The 19,262-nt window shown below is 41.7% G+C and overlaps 1 protein-coding gene across 1 annotated transcript in view; it reads right to left on the reverse strand.

Annotated features, from left to right (window-relative positions):
• The window catches only part of LOC124721174 (dystrophin-like), a 949,029-nt gene that overhangs the window by 692,885 nt on the left and 236,882 nt on the right, over nt 1-19,262 (reverse strand). The window lies entirely within an intron of this gene.

A 19,262-nucleotide genomic window follows, 5' to 3' on the forward strand; every position in this document is an offset into this window, starting at 1 on the left:
AGAAAAACAACAACGATGTTCTAGCGAACAGCATTTCCCGATGTAGGCGAGAAATCAAGCGGAAGTTAGCACCACTGAAACTGCTTTATCTCAATAAAGCGAAACGCTTCTGGTGATGAAAACCGCATTTTTTTGTTGTTGGAACAACATAACGAAAATACCGTCAAGAACTGATACTCTTTTAGATGAAACCGCGAGTCTACGGCAAGCATTCCCCGTGAAAAAGGGCGCGTTAACGTGAAAGAGGCAGCTCCCTGTGCTATAAATGTTTCTTACAAAATGGTTTAAATGGCTCTGAGCACTATGGGACTTAACTTCTGAGGTCATCAGTCCCCTAGAACTTAGAACTACTTAAACCTAACTAACCTAAGGATATCACACACAACCATGCTCGAGGCAGGATTCGAACTTGCGACCGTAGCGGTCGTGCGGTTCCAGACTGTAGCGCCTAGAACCGCTCGGCCGGCTGTTTCTTACACCCATGCGCTAGGCACTGACTAGAGTTCTCTAGAACGGCCCATAATTCAATAAATAACTAAATAATGCGGGTATCGTTAATAAGTTGTATACAAAGAAAAAGAACAATTGCTTACGATGATGGATAGATCTATACCATTTTTTTACGAAAGCATCAGTGAGGCTACTATGTTGAATACAGTAAGGTGAGTCCAGTCACATCCAGGCAGGCCGTCCGAGTTGGCCGAGCGGTTCTAGGCGCTACAGTCTGGGACCGCGAGACCGCTACGGTCGCAGGTTCGAATCCTGCCTCGGGTATGGTTGTGTGTCATGTCCTTAGGTTAGTTAGGTTTAAGTAGTTCTAAGTTCTAGGGGACTGGTGACCTCAGAAGTTAAGTCCCATAGTGCTCAGAGTCATTTGAACCACATCCAGGCGGCCTGAATTGCAGTCTCGAGTAGAAAACATGTCAGGATAACTAGGAGTGTTGCTACACTTGCCACAAATTGAGTATGACAAATATCATAATCTAATAGAAATAATAATAATAATAATAATAATAATAGCAACAATTACACTTCAAATAGTCTATATTTCGACTGAAATAAATTTTTTATCGACATTTCAGTGAATCAAGTGGTAGTAGAGTCTAGCCGCCGAACAATGTTATGCTCGCTCTGCTGCCTGCATAGCACTGTCAGGCGTGCGTGCCTGCAGACCGAACAATAGTGCCCACCACCACCGCACTCTATTAGTCACCAAGTTATTTTAGTCGAGCTGTAGGACCTGTTACGAATACGAACATAGACATTAGTCGTTTCACAATGTTTAAGGAGGACTGATATTACAGTGGTGGCATCTTTTAGGTAGTTGACATCAACTTCGCGCCATTGCTGGTGCACAGTCACTAACTTTAGCCCGTTTCTTTTTATTTCGTCCCTGGCACAAAGTGATTGATACACATCTCATCCACAGTAAAAAAATCAGTTTGCTTTTGGCCAGAATCCAACAAATGAGGCACCAGTCGTACACAACGCTGTCTCATAGTAAATTATTCCTGCAAAATTAATCTTACAGTTTCTTTCGACACGCCTTTAGCGTCGACGACTTCACACACTCTTAACAGCCAAACGTCTTTTATCACATTTTGTCCTTTCGTGTAGTCTTTGTGGTTGTCATTCCAGAGTGTCCTTCACACGTATTATCTTGAAGAGAAGTAAGACCACGTTCGAGTTACGGAACCCATCACAACTCTGAAACTCCCTGAAAGATTAAAACTGTGTGCCGGACCGGGATTCAAATCCAACGGCCTGCCTTTGGAGGACAATGCTCCAACCAACTGCGGCTCGCGGCCCGCCATCACAGTTCCACTGTTGCCTATATCTCCGTTCTTCCTACAAAATTTCACGGACGTTCTCCTGCATACCTTGCTAGACTAGCACTTCTGGAAGTGTGGATATTATGAAGAAGTAACTTTCGTCATAGCCTAAGCGCAGCGTAGTTTGTGTAGTTTTGAAACATCATGGCAGTTTTAATCTGCCAGTACGTTTAAAAACAGTGCGAACCCCGTAAGAGACTCATTCTAGCTTTCACAACTGCCGAAACATAAGGATCGGACTTCTTACACTTCAATAATGTATTTATTTTCCATAGCGGTAAATATTTCGAGCCAGAGAATTTTATGGCTGCAGGGTATTCCAATCTATCGTTTTGGAGAAAACGTAAAGGACACAATTACTTTAAAAAGAAATATTAACAAAAAATATGAAAATGAAGTACTAACTTACAATAGGGCGTGACATTTACTAATAGAACAAAAACGAATTTTATTAATACCAGTGTAATCTTTGCACAAGGAAAACGAAATTCCTCACTGCGCTTGTGTAGCGCTTGGTAAGCGATTTTATTAATCCCAATGTGATTTTCGACAGGAGTATGCTACGTGGTGGCTCTATGTTTCATCCAAATGCAATGTGTCATCACGTATGTACGTGAGACGCATTGAAATAATGTAATAGGAACCCCTGCCGCCCCCCTCCCTTCCCCCCCCCCCCCTGCCAATTTCTCCGTAAGTGTAGAGCACTTGGCCGATTTCCGTGTCATTTGGATGACTGTGGTGAGTTCTTCAGCAGTGATTTCACTGTTGTAACTGTTTAAGGAAATAAAAAGAAGGTAGAGTATGAAGCATGGCAGTGTCAGATGAAGGTCTCGGTTGCAGAGGCGTGTTACAACCAGGTCCACCGAAAACTAGCGTCCTAAGGTGACAAAATTCATTAGGAACTGTGAACTTTTATATATTGTTTATACTGTGGCTGTTGCAGAAATGATATCTTCGTGTTCATTATGAAAGTTATGATGCTTTACTTCTCATAAATTGAACTAAGCCGGCCGACGTGGCCGTGCGGTTCTAGGCGCTGCAGTCTGGAACCGCGAGACCGCTACGGTCGCAGGTTCGAATCCTGCCTCGGGCATGGATGTGTGTGATGTCTTTAGGTTAGTTAGGTTTAATTAGTTCTAAGTTCTAGGGGACTAATGACCTCAGAAGTTGAGTCCCATAGTGCTCAGAGCCATTTGAGCCAATTGAATTAAAAACAAATAACTGCGATACAATTATCATTCTTATAATTTCTAATACTGCACAGAAGCACTCGGAAGTACCTCCGAGGTTCCAGAAGATGACGACACGAAGACTAAGACAATACGCATGTATCAGTGGAAAAGAACATCTCTGCAGGCTTTTAATTCACATCATACGTGCTCCATATGGGCACGATTTGTGACGCGTCAGATGTCAATACATTAGACAAATTATGCCATACACGTCCCAACACGTCATGGTCGATATCAGCGACTGCATTAATTATCCTTCCATGCAACTCTTACAAATTAAGTCACAGCATAGGCAGCAACGGTGTTTGACATAACCCCATACGAAGAAATAAGTCCGGTGACTATTGAGGTCACTGAAAAGAAGGAAAGTCATGATGAGAAGCAAGTCCAGTCAACGCAGATGCAGTTCGACATTGAGGTAATGACAAACGTTTGAAATAAAGTGAGTTGGAGCATGGTCTTGTTGCAAAATTAAGTCCACACCCTTTAGCTGCAATTGTGATGTAAGTCATTGGTGCAGGATGTCCCCAGGTACACAAAACTAGTCATAGATTTCTCCGGAAAGGAAAATGGTCCATAAACTTTTGTAGAGGGCATGTCACAAAAGACGTAAACTTAAGGTGGCAGACGAGTGTGTCGCGAACGGCCTTGCCCCTTTGGATACAGCGGTCTTCACCAAATTACCGAAATGAAGAAACGTCGGGCCCGATTAGTAATTGGATGTGTGACTGCCTTTCATTACTGGGTTAGGGACAAACAAGTCGCCGAAGTGGCGCCAAATTCAGAGACTTGCACCAGGCCGTTGAGCCATAGGAATGCGTTCCTCAATCTGTGTGTTTCAAACAAGCGCGTTATGATAACTGACCTTTCCAGAAACATGAAATTGCTGCTTCGCTACTGAAAACAAACTTTTGTGGAAAACCGTTTTCCTCCAGTAGCCACTGCAAATCATTACAAAAGTCAGAATGAAGCTCACTGTTCCACGTAGTCAGAGCATGAAATAAATGCAGCCGGTACGGTTTTACACGCAGACGGTTGCATAGAACGCGGCTGTCAGTTGACAGCGGTATCTGCAGTTCTCTGCTCGCATCTGTTCTCGATTTCTTCGCGCTTCTGACAAATGATTCCAGCGCACGTTAAACTTACACTGCTGTCGGCAAAGGCAGTGACGTTACACTCCCGTCGACCATTTGCGATATACAGCTGACAGCACAGAAACTGGCGCCCCTCAGAAGTCCAGCCATTTGCATGTTCTGGCAACACTGCAGGCTGCCCAAGTGTTTGGAGGGAGTGAAGTCTCCCGTTCGAGCGGTTCAGTGCTGTACCTACACGTGGTCTAGTTGTAAACGTCCCGCAAAGTTTCGAGTTTGAGTCCATTCTTCCTTTACTTTTTTAATCGCATTTCGGCTGTCTGCTAAAGGCATCAGTCTGATGGAAACTCAAAGATAATTTGCCTCACTATCTAACCCATCAGTATAACCAAAAACTTGGGGAAACGTGTGCGTGAAAGAGCTCGTCGCTGCGTCAACAGGAGAACGGTTTCCTCGCCCTACAGTGGCCACAAGCCTACCGCCACGTGTCGACAGACCAGGTGAACGCTGCGCGGCGCACCTTGGCTATCTTTCTGCTCTCAGACTGCTAAGCATAATACTGATAGTCATTACAGTCTGACTTTCTGCATGAAATAACCTCGATGAACGTAGTAGTAAAACTACACGTTTATTTCGCTAAGAGTGTATTCATCAATTGCCATTTTCTTATTTGAAGTTCTACTAATTGTTTTGCAATTATTTATTGGATTTTGCATACTTGAAACTTATGGACGTTGTGTAAGTGTTATAGAATAGAGTTGCAAGCGGGAAAAGGTCGAACATTTGCAACATATTGCTCGCTTTGCGTTTAATGGAGGGGTCACGGAAGTGGAGGCGCTCGAAATATTTTTGTCACGTGTGTGTCAAGTGCTTTTGGGCAAATCACGTCAGAAAAGAATTTTCTTGTTTCAAGGAAGATCTGGCATGAATGATTTTCCACAGTCAGGAAGTCTCAATAAATGACAAATGTGATGAACTGTCACACTTTCTCCATACACTTCTGCATCCTACAGTGTTGCCAGATCGTGCAGACGGCCAGACAGAATTCTGAGAGGCAGCCAGTTTTTGTGATGTCAGGTGTGTGTCGATCGTCAAGTGCACATCGATCGGCGAATACAAGTCTAGCTGAAGTGAAGATGCTATGTAGTAACACTGATGAAACTGGCTGTGTGTTCACCGGGCAGCAGCAGTTTTCCACAAGTGATGATGTTTGCAAATGCGTATCTGTTATCATATTTGCTGTAGTAACGTTCAGAAAAAAACATGCTATCAACAAACAGACAAATTACAGACTACTGTCACCATATTCGAATTAATTATAATGTGTGTGTAGATTCTCCTGTGATACAATATCCATTCTATACATATCTTCCTGTTATATTGACAAAATTTTACGTGTTCTCCATAACTGTATTAGTACACATACTCCAGAAACAGTGCACGTAGAAGCAAAAAAAAACATGTGTAATTGCTTTGGCAGATACAGAAACAAGACAATTTGTTACAAAGTATTTATTCAGCTTGATTGAAAATCGAAAGACGTCACAGAAATCTAGTACTTTATCTGTCTTTGCAAGAGAATATATGAAAATACCTATATCAGTACGTCATTTATAATTTCTTTTTATCACGATATCTCCTCAATTTCCGCAGTTAACGTGGATGTGGTTCAGACGACCGTTCTTGAAATTTGTTTGTTCCAATTCCCAGGCAAGTTCAAAAAATCGAACGAACTCACTCCTGAGATAGAGGGAACTTATATGAACATAACATCGAATATTACCGAACATAGGGCTATTAAATTAATAAGATAGTCCCAAAATCCATAAGAAATGTGAAGGTGAATACGGAAATTTTTGGAAATAGCAGGACATGAACCAATTTCTTTAGATTTCGTAACTCCACGCTCTATCCACTACAGAGAAGTTTTTATTTAACTTAGACATCATGTGACCATGGATTTCATTTTAGGATCTCCTGAAGGCTGTAATTGCCGATATTTATTTTTATATGTTTACTTAATCTGGTCTGATTAGAGCCATCAGGCCTTCTCTTACAATGGACCAGGGTTTCACAAATACAGAGACTTTTACATCATAGTTACCTAAGAAATAACAATTTACATATAAAAATACTACTGAAATGATCTGAGTGTCTATAATGACAATGTGAGTAAATCATACTGATTGTGAACTAAAAGTTAATACTGGCAGTACTTGTACTACTATTGCTGCTGCTGTCACTAATAGTGAAGTTGATGATGATGATGATGATGTGATGATGATGATGATGATGATAATAACAATAATGATAGTAGCTGATATAAAAAGAATTTATAGGTGTACAAAATAGATGTTTTCTGAAAGAGCGAGTTCTGAAGAAAGGAAATCTGAGGTGAAGAAAGAAAATTTGAGGTGAAGAAAGGAAATTTGAGGTGACTGCGCTACCGAAGAATATGGGGAAATGAGGAATATTTTGTTGGAGAACAATGTGCAAGAGTAACTAGTGCCTACAGGGACAATGGCAATCATCATTGTTGCTTCAGCAGCTATGACATTAACTGACTTCTGAAGCTGGAGCTTTTATTCAGTTCTCTAACATAGTGCCGGAGTTTGTTCCACAGTCGGGTTCCTGCTACTGAGGAGGACGGCGAGGAAGTGGCTGACCGATGGAGTGGGAATGAAAGGATTTTGCTCTGATGAGAACGGAAGTTTATGCCATGTTGTACAGACGAGAACGTTAAGGTGGAGGAGATATACGGGGGACAGTGCACGTCAGTAAGACAGTACAGAAACAAAGGATACGAAAATCTTTCCACCTGCTTGCATGCAGCCAGTACAGCTGTGTATATAATGATGAAATATGATCAAAGCCTCAAACATAACAGATATAGCGAACACAGACACTCATAACCACTTCCAAGCGCCGTGAGTGTTCCTGAGAAAGGCCTTGTAGGATAACATCGCTCTAATCAATAATTGGAAGTACAAGTGTTTGTACGAGTTTCTTTTTCGGGTCAAGACGGAAGAACTTCGTAGGGAATGAGGAGATGCTGATACCTTCTTGCACATTGCAGTTATGTGCTCAATCCAATTTAAATTTTCATCTATTATTACCTCCAGGTTCGTTGCTGAAGGAGATAAGTTGATATTTGCCCCATTTAGGGTTAAATATGGTAGGAATTCCTAATAATTCGGGCTCATTAGTCTAGAATGACCAACCAGCATCGCTTGGGTTTTGTATGGGTTAACCACCAATATGACGTTTTTCGTCATTTTATAACAACAAAGTGTACACATACCGATGCGTTTTTGAGAGCTCCTGTAGGTGCTGGTGTTTTGGAACAGCATAGATTCATAGAAAGTAAGTTATAATATAAACCCCAACAAATATGTGCTACAACCAAAAAACGACAAAAACCAGTATGGCATCTCGCAAGATCTTCTGAGCAACAGCTGCCGACATAAATCTCGAACGTTCGACTCGAGTGCCGTGTACGTCTTTGTTTCGTCGCTTCCTTTAGCCCTTTCGGTGGAATCAACGTCTCCCTAGTGGTGCGCCCTGTAACTATGCAACGGCACGTATTACGAATTGAATCTTGGATGGATACTCTGTCCACTGTGTCATTTTTCTCTAAGTCTGTTAGTTTTCGATTAGTTGTCTCGCTGGAAGCACGCAAGTACTTACGAATACCCATCTTCTGTTGTGTAATTTGTAGTGTAAACACATTACTCACAGATATAATTGACTTCAATTCCCCAAACTAAATATCAGTTATCTAGCTGAAAATACTAGCACTTATTTACGATCTGTTATTTGACAGCCGTTCTTTAAAACGACTATTGTGTGTGCAGACGCAGTGTACCTACAGTTAAAATGCTAGCGAAGCTTTTAGAGCAGGCTCAAGTTATTGGATCAATCAATGTACTTCCCTGAAGCATAATTAGGAAATTACCGACGGAAATGTCGCAAGCACTGTATCAGAAGACGTGGGACCTGCTTCTTTCAGTCACACCACAAGAGATGCGGCGTTGCCCACAGAACATGTTTCCCAGAGCAGAGAAGTGCCACGCACTTGGCTCAAGGCTAATTTACTCTTTGTGTATTTTTCATGCCCTGTTGCTACGAGACTGCTGGCTGCTCTATAAGCTTTCCTGGCAGAATAAGAGCGTTCAAGGGGAAATTGGTATTACAAAGAACGCAGCGTGCTTCTAACGCAGAACCTGAGTCAACAGATATATTTCCTATCATTTGCACGTTTTTCCTTTGTAGACAGCAGTTTTATACAAATGAACATTTACACTTCTTAACTGGGCAGACAAGTTTCTCGTTGTCGTATCTCATACCTTCAGTGGGTTTTATAATGAACGAAAATATATATTCCAAATAGGAACACACAGCTGTAAACATGTCTTTACGCGTATTACAAGTAAGGAACGGAAAACTGGGATTCGGCGTTCCTTATCTATATAAACGATTTAGGAGACAATCTGTGCAGCCTTCTTAGGTTGTTTGCAGATGATGTTTTCGTTTATAGTCCAGTAAAGTCATTAGAAGATCAAAACAAATTGCAAAACGATTTAGAAAAGATACGTGTATCGTGCGAAAATTGGCAATTGATCCTAAATAATGAAAAGTGTAAGATCATCCACATGAGTGCTGAAAGGAATCCATTAAACTTTGGTTACGCTGTAAATCAGTCAAATCTGAAGGCCGTAAATTCAACTAAATGCCTAGGAATTACAATTACGAACAACTTGAATTGGAAAAAAAACGTATAGAAAATGTTGTGGGGGAGGCGAACCAAAGACTGCGTTTTATTGGCAGAACACTTAGAAGATGCAACAGATCTACTAAAGAGACTGCCTACTCTACGTTTGTCGATCCTCTTTTGGAGTACTGCTGCGAGGTGTGTGATTCTTATCAGTTGGGTTACCGGAGTACATTGAGAAAATTCAAAGAAGAGCAGTACGTTTTGTGTTATAGAGAAATAGAGGAGAGAGTGTCTCCGACATGATACAGGATTTGGGATGGACATCGTTAAAACAAATGCGTTTTTCGTTGCGGCAGAACCTTCTCACGAGATTTCAGCACTAAGTTTCTCCACCGAATGCGAAAATATTTTGCTGACGCCGACCTACATGGGGAGAAACGATCATCATAATAAAATAAGGGAAATTATAACTCACACCGAAAGATACAGGTGTTCGTTTTTCCAGCTCGCTGTTCGAGATTGGAATAATACAGAATTACTGTGAAGGTGGTTCGATGAACCCTCTGCTAGGCACTTGAGTGTGATTTGCAGAGTATCGATGTAGATGCAGATGTCCCTTTGACGACAATTCCATAAGAGTGTAAGCACAAGCCCGCAGGAGGGTGGGTAGGGAAACTGGACAAATACACTCCAAAGGAAGCATCCATCATTTTTCTTAAGCGACTTAGATGAACTACTGGAAAACTAAATCTGAATGGGCGTACGGAAATTTGAGGCGCTGTGCTCCCGTATCCAAGTCCAGAGTCTCACGATTTAGCCAATGAACGCACTGCTCGTTATTTCAGTTGTGATGATAACTAGATACCAATACATTAGGGCATTAAAGCAAATCACTTGAGAGAACAGTAAAGCGCACTACTGTCATTAGCGCGAGTTTGTTACGTCTTATTCTTTTTTTTTTGTGGCTGTTTCAACTTCAATCCACGGTCGTCCTATAGAAGAAACCTTCATATATAGGTAATCTCCAGAGGATGTTAAGGCCGTCTCTTTCGGGGTTTGCTGGACTCTGGTAAGGCAGGTGCAGTTCCTCGGATATTTTACGTATCTGGCTTTGCAATGTTGATATACAGACAGTTCCACAAGAAAGTGTGCGCCGTTATCCGTATGGAATAAAAGACACTATTATAAATATATGTTTACATGAATGTACAAGTTATTACTAATTGCTCAATTACCTAACAGTTAATCTAATTGCCGCCAGTATGTTTTTGGCATGCTTTCTGCATGCCATCTCCATATTGGCCTGATTTTATATCACAGCCGCATCAAATTATGTACTGGCTTTCCATTAAGCTTCATCTTAATACATGACCAAACATTTTCGATGAGATTTGCATCCCTAGAAATTGCAGGCCAATTCATCATGGATATCCCGTTGTCTTGTTTCCACGCTGTACAGAGACGACTGCGATGTTTCGGGTCATTATCCCCTGGAGGCACACAGTTTGCCTCGTTCGAACCAAATATCTTCTTGATGGACCTCAGAAGGCATTTTTGATAAACACTGCACATTTTTTTCAGCCTTTAAGTTGGCTCTAAATAAGTGCAAATAGCCAAAACTGCAACCGACAAAACATTCACCTCTCACATTCTTTATCTATACACTGTGCAAAAGCGCACTGAGTATAGATTCGAGTCCACTATCATAGATGTCGCTGCGGACGATACATTTAAAATTGTGGCGTACACTTCCTTGTGGAGCTGACTGTATAACTTTGCTGTAGGTCAGATGATACGAGAACTACTGCACCAAGAGAATATTTGTGCTCGTTTCAGTGGACCTGTGTGCGCACTTCGTTTCTTTCTTGGTGGACAGTGTACAGTCACTGATCACTGGACTGTTCTCCACCAGATTCCAAGTCTCTCTTCATTTCTGATGACGACTCGCTCACAGTACGTACTTGCTGGACTCTTAGAACCTCTAGGCGACTTAGAAAGGAAGAAAAAATAGGGTTTAACGTTTCATCGAGAGCGTGTTCATTAGAGACAGAGTACACGTATATTAATAGGAAAAGGAAGGAACTATACTGGAATTTGCTATAATTAGTAAAGGAAAAATCATGAGAACCTACGTTCGATCATCTGAAGGTATTTATTTTTATTTACTATGTGTGCTGGCACAGTAGTACCATAGGGGCTTTTATTATACCTAATCAGGAATTCGTTAGATTTTGCGTTATAGTCATTACAACACCCATGTTTTTGTCGGTCTTAACAGCTACAGGTGACCCTCAAGTCCGTTAACATTTGGAAAAAGGAAAAAAAAATCACGGAGTAATGTAAGCAGAAAATGAAAACTTGGCACACATGCCTGAAATTACATGAGGCCTTATTGAAACCAAAAACGTGTACAAAAACCGTCCAACAGATGTCGCTGGACAACAACACGTAAGTATTGCCGCATGAGAACACCCTCTACTGAAGAATTTGGGCTATCGAAAATCCTAGAAATGCTGTGGAAACCCCAATGCATGACGAAGAAGTCACGGTCTGTTGTGGATTTACCACGTCAGTCATGATCTGACTGTTTTTCAAAAATGGCTCTAAGCACGATGGGACTCAACATCTGAGGTCATCAGTCCCCTATACTTAGAACTACTTAAACCTGACTAACCTAAGGACATCACACACATCCATGCCGCAGGCAGGATTCGAACCTGCGACCGTAGCAACAGCGAGGTTCCGGACTGAAGCGCCTAGAACCGCTCTGCTATAGCGGCCGGCGGGACTGTTTTTCTACGAGGAAATGTGGAGTGCTGCTGTTCAGACCATCAGCGTAGCGGGTGCGAGGTACGCCGATACGTTACAGATTCTCATCATTCCCACTTGGCTGGTAAACACCTGCTGGAAGGTACGACTTGCATGTAGGATGGCGCTTCACCTCATATTGCTACACGTGTGAAAGATCTCTTGTGCACATCGTTTGGTGAGGGGCCGCCACTACCATCATGCTTGCCCTGCCAGGCCCGCAGGCCTCAAGCTGTGTGATCATCTGTTGTGAGCCTACCTGAAGTCTCAAGTCTGCCGCGGTCGTCCCATATCAAATGGTTCAAATGGCTCTGAGCACTATGGGACTTAACTGCTGAGGTCATCAGTCCCCTAGAACTTAGAACTACTTAAAACTAACTAACCTAAGGACATCACACACATCCATGCCCGAGGCAGGATTCGAACCTGCGACCGTAGCGGTCGCGCGGTTCCAGATTGTGGCGCCTAGAACCGTTCGGCCACCACGGCCGGCCGTCCGACTTCATTAAGGGGAGGTTTACTATCTTTTGGTTCAAAAAATCGATTTTTTAAAAATTGCATTTTTGGAGCCATAAAAGTGTTTAGAGACCACCCCTGAAACGGTTTTTCCGAATATGGAACGGAAACATTTGTTACCCGTGGTTGAACAAAAAAATGCACCTTTCTGAAATCGGCCTTTTTCATGCACCAGTTTTTTTCTTTCGGAGGACGAGTTATTGTACCGGTGCTTGGGAGGAAACACACAAAATTCAAATGAAAGTTTGAACGCGCGTATTTGGAAGTTAGCTCCCAAGCATTTGCTTTCTGGTGCGACGGCTGTGGAGATTGCGACTTTCTTGGCAGTGAGCGGCTTCAACGAAGGGTATTCAGTAACTCTGAAGACCATGACAACGATGGACGTCACCCTGGGAGTCTATTCGACGCAGTTCGCCAAGCATTCGGACGACCACCAGATTCAAGCGGCCGAAAACCGCTTGTCACCGGCCGTACAAGCGACTCTGGAGCAGCGCAGGATGACCCAGATCGAGCAGAATGCCCTCTATTAGGAAGAGGAAGTAGTAGTTTATGGACCCGGAATAGCAGATTGAACGTAAGTTGCATAATATTTCATTTATATGTAGTCGAAACTTCAAACGCGTTTTTCTCGAAATGACATTGTTTTTATCGCGCGGTATGGTAACTTCAAATGTACTAAACCGATTGGCATGATTACTTGTTTCTGACGGAGCTAACTAAATTTTCTAGGAGTTGTACCACTTTTATTCCGATCTATCAACTATAAATATTTTTACTTGGCCGACGAAGTCGAAAAATCGATGAAAAGACCCTATTTTTTCATATGGCCGCCATTTTGTTTCCTATGGTCCAAATAAATTAAGCGAGGTACAACTCCTAAAGAATATTATACACTTCGCTAACGTCAACTCAATTTTGATTTCAGACGAGCCGGCTGACATGTGACAAAGCGCGCGTGGAATTCTACATCGAAATTTTGTTTCGTTCCGACGGCACTTTCGCCTTTGCTTTTCGACATTTCAGGGCGGAAAAATTACAGTATGTGGAGGAAATATCAATAAACATTTTGACTAAATTTGACATTGATATCTATAACACATCCCGAGAAAAAAATTTCAAAGAACATACTTTTCGGGCCGAAGATAGTAAACCTCCCCTTAATGACAACATCCGACGACAATTTCTCACCATACCTACCGATACGCCGTACACTGCTGTTCACAATATTGTCCCCCGACTACAGGATTAGCGATGAGTGGCAGCCGACATGTTGATCATGTCTGTCAATTCCGTGAATTATTGCATTTTCAAATGATAACGGACTTTATGGTAAACCTGAATATGAAATACAGCACTTGGAAACGGTTATGACACAATTAGAGAAAACAGTAATATCTATAACAGACAAGAAAACACAGTTTCTATTTGCGGAAGTAAAATAATAAAGATAAATTATAGGTAGGTGATTTAGACTGTGGGCATGGCAGCAATGAACGTAAGACACAAGATTGGAGAGGGTGAAAAAGAGGAACCCGTTATACGCCAGTAATAAAGAGAGGAAATGAAAGGAGAAGGAAGGAGCGAACACTAATTTCACTACTTGGCAGAAAGAAATCAACACGTATGTTAGTTTATGAGACTGACAAAAGGAAGTTTTTCAGCTTGTTCCTAAGCGCAACAGGGGATTGGAATTTCCTTAATGGGCAAAACTGCTTGTTAACATAATCAGCTGAGGTGGAATTCAAGTATGTTTTTGTTTTATGGTTGAGCATATCGAAGATGTTAGATAGTAACATCATGACGAGTATATGTACTTAATCTGTGATGAGAGATACCAGGGTCCACACTGACGAGCTGATAGCGTGTGGCAGTCACGTAACTAGACAAGCAATACCTATCCTAACTGGACACTTCAAGTGCTGAAGTTGTCAGACAGACGTAAAGCACATAAGCATTCATGGTTAGTTCCAATTAAATTGACTTTTTACTACTTGTGCTGTGTTGGGCAACATCTCAATGGTGGAGGTTCGACAGAACGACTGACACCACGGGTTTATGAGGAAATATTTTCAGAAACTGCTGGAGAGTGCAGAGACAATCGAAAGTCTTTTTCTGCCCAGATGAGGTGGTTATCCAAAGTCAGATCGAAGTTCTTCACTGGATTCTGATAAGCTGTTGGGATGCTTTCGAGAAGATGAGGGGACAGTTGATCGCGGATTTCTGGATTAATTAACTTCTAATGAGATATTAACGTTATTTGAGACTTCTTCGCATTTACTTTAAGTCTCAGCTGACCAGTCCGTCTGAACACTTTAGTCAGATGGTAATTCATCTGGACGATGGCACCGTTAATATCTTCAGGTCTGCCACTTATGTAATGCTGGAAGTCATTGCCATAGAATTAATATTTGCTGTAGCATAAGATGAAAAAGCTTTGGCCTGGTAATATGCGGTCTAGGCGCTTCAGTCTGGAACCGTGCGACCGATACGGTCGCAGGTTCGAATCCTGTCTCGGGCATGAATGTGTGTGATGTCCTTAGGTTAGTTAGGTTTAAGTAGTCCTAAGTTCTACGGGACTGATGACCTCAGATGTTAAGTCCCATAGTGCTCAGAGCCATTTGAACTATGTTTTTGGTAATATGACTGTATTTCTAGGTCAAAAATACACTTATTTACAATTTTTTAACGTTTAAAATATTTTACATACTCTTTCCGAAACATTAAATCGACTTTGATTGGTGGTGCACGGCCACTGTCTTCTACACTCTATTTTCACTGCGGTGTCGTTTCTGGCGTGACGAACTGGACTCGCCCTACGTCCGCAGTAATAAGTCACAGCAACAAATCACTTAACATTTAAAAATCCAAACATTATTTGGCTTTTCTGTTTGTTCAGCATTCAACAAATTGATCATACATCCAGTAAACATGTCTCACAGTTAATTCTTCATGTCTTTCTAGTATACTAACGCGTCAGATATTTTACAAACATTTTATTATTTACAGAACAGTATCGTATCGTGCTGTTACGTGATGTTTTGGTCTATGCTTACAGCTGCTGGCAGTCGTTGACGTGGATCATATTCTAGTAATCCACGAATGAATACAGTGACCCAGTTCTGAGCTGTTGAAATTGAAGAACTCTCTTTCCAAACCTTCATCAACTTTGAAAGAATCCTGTCGGCGATAAAGCCTGCAAAACTTGATATCTCAGAAAGTCCAGGTATCACAGTTTATCCATTTCTACGAAACCAGTGCAACCCAGTAATTTTCAAATTCAAACAACTGTTCCGCAGATCAGTTGCGTAATTGCGCAACAAGTACCAACACAACAAAAACGAAAAATCATTGTCATCAATTTCATTTCCGTCTCATGTCGAGAAATGCTCTCAATGCCTTTGTAGTTACATCTGACACTGTGATAGAATGAAATCTAAAATACGAGCTTATCCGTGACTTTCATTTACCGACACTTTCCGAATTGTTTGGACGTAAAGCTTTTTTCTCCGTGATAAAGATGAAATAAAATTTTACCATGTTGTGAATTTTTGTGTTAACTGTTTCTAAATGTTTTCAGACACAACGGTCAGCAGCAGTCACATAAAGTGGATATAAAATATTTATTACACATCGGCTATTCATCACCTCTCGCGCGTAAAAGACACATGTACTAGACGTAACTAATACTCAATACTACAGTACGAAAAATCAAAGATTGTAGACGTCTGGTTCCAGAGTAACGTGGACAAAAATAAAGATCAGGAGAGTAGAAGTGCTGTGCGTGGTAACTGGCCTATATTTATTTCAAAAAGAGGTCGAGTGGGTACTACAACACATATGAGATACGAGGGTCATTCAATAATTAAAGAGACAAATTGGTCTGGGGAAAAAACTGTTAGTAGGATAAGTTTGGTACTTTGACGGCTTTAAGTTGGCGTCACTGGGATGAGTTCAAAATGGCTCAAATGGCTCTGAGCACTTTGCGACTTAACTTCTGAGGTCATCAATCGCCTAGAACTTCGAACTAATTAAACCTGACTAACCTATGGACAGCACACACATCCATGCTCGAGGCAGGATTCGAACCTGCGACCGTAGCGGTCGCCCGGTTCCAGACTGTAGCGCCGTGGACCGCACGGCCACTACGGCCAGCCTGGGATGAGTCCTGATCAGCTGATGTATCAACATTGTGTTTTTTATAACCTCAAAAATACGTTTAAAAATGGCGAGTCCGCTTGAAACGCCCACGTTAGTTGAAAAACTTTCTGTTACTCGTTTTTTCATTGCTGAAGGCGAGAAACCAGTAAATACATACTGTAGGAGGTATGAAGTTTATGAAGAAGATTGTATGAATCGTCTTGTACTCTGCAACAGGAAGAAACATATGCTGCTATCCGAGTGGGTATCGATGGCATCCAAGTTAAGTATTCTATTTTAAAGTGTTCTATTAAAGTTAACTAATACGAGGATCATTCAGTAATTAAAGAGACAAATTGGTCTGGAGAAAAAAGAATTTATTTTTACAAGTGCGTAGGGCAGTTCAAAAATGGTCGCGACTCAGTGACTGACGAACACCGTTCTGGCCGACCAGTTGCAGTTTCAACTCCCTCACTTGAAAGTCGAATTGATGACATTATTCGTGCCGACTGCCGTGTGACTGTGGAAATGATAGTCGATAAGGTTCAAGTTAGTGCTGGTGCAATTCATAACATTATTTGTAACAAGCTGAAGTACCGCAAAACATGTTCAAGATGGGTCCCAAAGGAGTTGACGCGGCTACACAAGAAAACAAGGTTGAGAGTGTGCTCAGAATTAAAGGAACGTTATAAAAGAGAAGGTGAGCAATTCCTCAACAAAATTTTAACTTTTGATGGAACTTGGGTTCACTATTATGAGCCAGAATTAAAAAGACAAAGCATGGAGTGGAAACACACCAACTCACCTGTCAAGAAAAAATTCAAAACCCAAGCATCAGCAGGAAAAGTCATGTTGACGGTGTTTTGGAATGCTGAAGGCACAGTTTTTTTGTGATTACGTTGAAGAGCAGCGTACAATGAACAGCCAATACTACTCGGATTTGCTTTTAAACAAGGTGAAACCAATCATGAGAGAGAGACGTCGTGGATCTCAGAGGAGAGGTGTGATTCTCCAGCAAGACAACGCAAGTCCTGATATTGCTCAACTAACCAGTGAAACCATTGACAAAATGTGCTGATAAGTACTGCCTCAACCCCCTTACAGTCCTGGTTTAGCACCTAGTGATTTCCATTTGTTTGGTGCACTGAAGGAGGCATTACGTGGGAAGAGGTTCCTGGACAACGAGGACGTGAAAAAGTTTGTGGTAAGTTGGTTCAAACATCAAGATAAAGAGTTCTTTGCAGCCGGAATAAAAATGCTTGTAGCCTGTTGGAACAAGTGCATAAGTGTTCAAAGGGATTATGTTGAAAAGTAGAAAAAGTATTGTTTTGTAAAAATAAAGTTTTTTTTCTCCAGACCAATTCGTCTCTTTAATTACTGAATGACCTTCGTATTAGTTAACTTTAATAGAACACTTCAATATAGAATACTTAACTTGGATGCCATCCATATCCACTCGGATAGAGATGCATGTTTCTTACTGTCGCCGAGTACAAGAATAGCTGTTTAAAATGTTGAACACTACTGAATGACAGTCACATATCTGTGTGCCGGATGAGTCTCGAACTCGGGACCTTTGCTTTTCGTGAACAAATGCTCTACCGACAGAGCTACCCCGCACGACTCACGACCCCTACTCACAGCTTTAATTCTCCCGGCACCTTGTCTCCTACCTTCCAAACTTCACAGGTCCCGAGTTCGAGTCTCTGTCCTGCACACAGTTTTAATCCGCCAGGAAGTTTCATATCAGCGCACACTCCGCTGCAGAGTGAAAATTTCATTCTGGAATGACATATCAATGTACATTTAAGTATAAAATTTTGGTACACAATTTTGACTAATAATACTAGTTCAGCAGGATCTGATCTGAGCTATGATGCTGCTCTCAAAGTCAGCAATCACAGAGTGGGGTGATCAGCGCTGCGCTCTGACGTAAGTAGTCCTCCAGCAGGGGCGGTGTATGGAACCACTTGAGAGCGTGCCTTCGCCGACGTCTCTCGTTCACGGTTGTGACTGCTAGCGACTGTCTTCAGTTTGTGTTTCCATTATGAGGTACCAACTGCAACCTGGGACCTTGCTCTTCGTACGCCGCCACAAGAAGTACTATACTAGTCTTGATGATATACCTTTTATTGCTACTTATAATAAAATAATCGTAGGTGTCCCTTACATCAATATGGAAATTATCGCTTGTCCGACCAAGGACATGGAACCATTATCAATTCAATCCGAAGGTTTTTTTCAGGGGCTGACGTGTAACAAGTTGGCTCAGCTCGTTCGGCCAGTTAAGTATTACTAGAAACGCTATCTGTTATTTACACATATAAATCATGATGTTTACTTACTTTCTATGAATTACCTTGCCCACAACATTTATATGTCGTCAAAATTCCAGAACATTATTTGCGTATGTTGAGAATTCTATTTTTGCAGTATGCAGCCGTCATTAGATAGAAATTAGAAACTGCTGTTAATAGATAATCTCAGGCGAAAACACACAACACAGTTTTTTCGCGAATATTTAGTCGGCAAGGGCATAAAATGTAAGTGCTACAGTTTCTCATCACGAGAATTCCCGCCAATGTTCTGGGTTAAACTCCAAAACTCTCCGCAGTGTCTTATGTAATGAAAGCATTTCACATCGTTGACGAATCATTAAGCTTTAAGGTCCCATTGGTGCTATTCGGGAGGAGTATGTACAATCTAGGCATCGGGTGTCAACTTCCCCATTTCCTTCATACAGAACAACAAAGTCACAACGCTACACTGTAAAAGCACTCAGCAAATCATCCATGCAACACAGAGACACATTTGACAGATACCGATCGGAGGAAAGGTACAGCGAACCACCTCTACGAGAACCTTGCCCTGCATAGCAATGCGTGATACCCGTACGCTTCCTGAGTATGAGAGTAACTGGCCTTAAATTAAG

This window comes from Schistocerca piceifrons, chromosome X, assembly GCF_021461385.2.
Source record: "Schistocerca piceifrons isolate TAMUIC-IGC-003096 chromosome X, iqSchPice1.1, whole genome shotgun sequence".
NCBI classification, from domain to species: Eukaryota; Metazoa; Arthropoda; class Insecta; order Orthoptera; family Acrididae; genus Schistocerca; species Schistocerca piceifrons.